The sequence below is a fragment of the Elephas maximus genome, chromosome 1 (assembly GCF_024166365.1).
Source record: "Elephas maximus indicus isolate mEleMax1 chromosome 1, mEleMax1 primary haplotype, whole genome shotgun sequence".
NCBI classification, from domain to species: domain Eukaryota; kingdom Metazoa; phylum Chordata; class Mammalia; order Proboscidea; family Elephantidae; genus Elephas; species Elephas maximus.
Genome location: NC_064819.1, coordinates 145,264,860 through 145,267,422, shown reverse-complemented (window position 1 = coordinate 145,267,422; position 2,563 = coordinate 145,264,860). Strand labels below are relative to the sequence as shown.

Here is a 2,563-nt window from a genome sequence, read left to right as displayed (position 1 = left end):
GTCATCACATTTTAGAGGCAGAAACAAACAAACAAAAAATAGCAACTTTCTTCCTATAATGAAGGTTCTACATTATAAAATCAGAAAAATAACACATAAATATATTGTTAACTTAAATAGATAAAACACCTTACATTAAATGTAAATATTACCTTATACAAGTCATATAATATCACTGTCCATTTATTTCCTCATCTCTAAATGAAAGTCCCCTCCTTTTCCAACTTTCTGTTATATAGTTGCTTTTAAACAATTTACTAACAGTATAAAAATATAATAAAATCTCTTCCAGTTTTAGCTCCCCCAAGTAAGAAGCATAGAAGTTATAAAAAAAAAAAAGAAACATAGGTATCTTGACTATTACCTCACACCACACAAAAATCAATATAAATATGAAAGGTAAAATAAACAAAGTTTCTATGTTTTTTTTGGAAAAAAAATAGAAGGATATCTTTTTGACCCTTTTGGTAGGTGAATATTTTTAATCTTAAAGGAAAAAAATTGATAAATTGGGTTAATATTAAGGACTTCTGTCGTCAAGACACCATTAAGATTTTGAGAAGGCAAAACACAGAATGGGTGCTCTCTTTGGCAGCACATATACTAAAATCGGAACAACACAGAGAAGATTAGCATGGCCCCTGTGCAGGGATGACTTGCAAATTTGTGAAATATTCCATATTTCTTTAAACATTTCAATTAAAAAAAAAAAACATGGAATAGGAGAAGATATTTGTTAATACATGTAATTAACAAAGGATTTGTATCCAGGATATATAGTTCCAATAAATCAATGAGAAAAAGGTAGAAAACTCAATAGCAAAATGGGCAAAAATCTTAAATACGAATTTTAAAAAGAGGATTACCAAATGATTTATATATAATTATAGTTGCTCTGCTTTTTTAGTTATCAATAAAAAGTAAATTAAAATCATCATATAATTTCACTATACATCCATCAAAATAGCATTGATGAAAAAAGTGAAAACATCAACACTGATTCCTTGCTGGTTGGGGTACAAAGTTGACCAAATCCCTTGGGAAACATTTGTCATTAAACCAAGCACTTGCATACACTATCATCCAGCACTTCTATTCCTAGGTATACACCCGACAGAAATATGTACAAATGTTCACCAAAAGGCATGCACAAAAATGTTCATAGCACCATTAGTCTCAACAGCATAAAGCTGGAGATAATCCAAGTGTTCATTAAGAATAAAATGGGTACACTTTAGTCTGTTCATACAGTGGAATATTATATGGTGGTGGGAATGAATGAACTACAAAGTATACAACGACCTGGATGCATCTCATAAGCACAATATTAAGTCAAAGAAACCGGGCACATTAGGGTACGTAATTTATAAGCCCATTTATATAAAATTTCAAAAACCATGTAAACTATGATATTACAAGTCAGGGGCGGTGGTTATTCTTGGAGGAGCAGTGACTAAGAGGGGATTGGCCACATGGGCGTGTTCACTTTGTATATACTTATGATGAGTACTTTGCTGTGTATGTAATTTTTCAATAAAATCTGTATTTTAAAACAAAGAATAGCAGATCATCATTTATGATTTTGGGACAGAGAAGATATGTTCCCAGGCAAAGGCCTTTGACAAATCTCCTGTGTTACAAAGTGCATCAAAAAGATTATAGGTAGAAAGCCTAATTATTAATGCGCACTTGTGTGTTTTGAAAGGATCTACAGAAAATAAGAACATCCCAGTCTGGAAAAAGAAAAAAAAGAAAAATCCTCCTGGGGTCTCAGGTAATGCTAAGGAAAACCTAATTGGTTCTACCTAGACCCCCTCAGTAGGGCTCCTGTTTTCTGAGTCCTACCAGAGGGTCAAAAAAAGTCTTCCATTCTTCTCAATCCCAAGACAAAGCACTGTGGTGTCACAGAAATCTACAGTATGAGCAGGAAGAGAAAGATGAGTCTGACTTATTTGAGAAATGTTTTTTGTTAATAAATACTGACCTCAGTGTTCTCAGAGGGCCCTCAGAATTATGGCCTCAGGAAGCCATCGTTTATCTGCTTAATCATGATACGTCGGTGTCAGTTCAAAGAACTCAGAGTGATGGTACAAAAAGTACTCATATCACTGAATGCCTCTTTCCAACGGAGTGTCGTGCTGCATGTCCCTGAGGATTTTGTATTTACATATATGTATTCACAAGCATACATTCAGTGTGTTAGTTTATTCAGTGGATGATTAATGAGGGTCTACATTGTGCAAGGCATTTGCAAAATAGAACATAATGCTGCTGTTGGAAATCATATTTTGAATTCTCTTGGGGCAAAATGTCATATTACCAATATTCTTCTCTGGTGCCAGAAATCTGCAAGTGAAAAATTGTATGCTCGATTAAATCCAGAAAGCCAGACTAGAGCTCCCAGACTGCACTCCTTACAGTTTGTATACTTTATGCCAAGACAAGTTAAGTTCATTACCTTCTAGGACATTTCTAAGTATTAATATACGCAAGTGAAAACAAACATTGCTTAATATTCTCTGAAATTAGCCAAAGGGCATCTACAATAGGACCTTTTCCTCCT

The 2,563-nt window shown here is 33.8% G+C and overlaps 1 non-coding gene across 1 annotated transcript; it reads left to right on the top strand.

Moving 5' to 3' along the window:
• Positions 1 to 579: 579 nt before the first annotated feature.
• On the top strand, positions 580 to 686 carry LOC126058185 (U6 spliceosomal RNA). Its single transcript, XR_007513128.1, has one exon. It is a non-coding gene; the product is annotated as a U6 spliceosomal RNA (small nuclear RNA).
• The last annotated feature ends 1,877 nt before the right edge of the window (positions 687 to 2,563 follow it).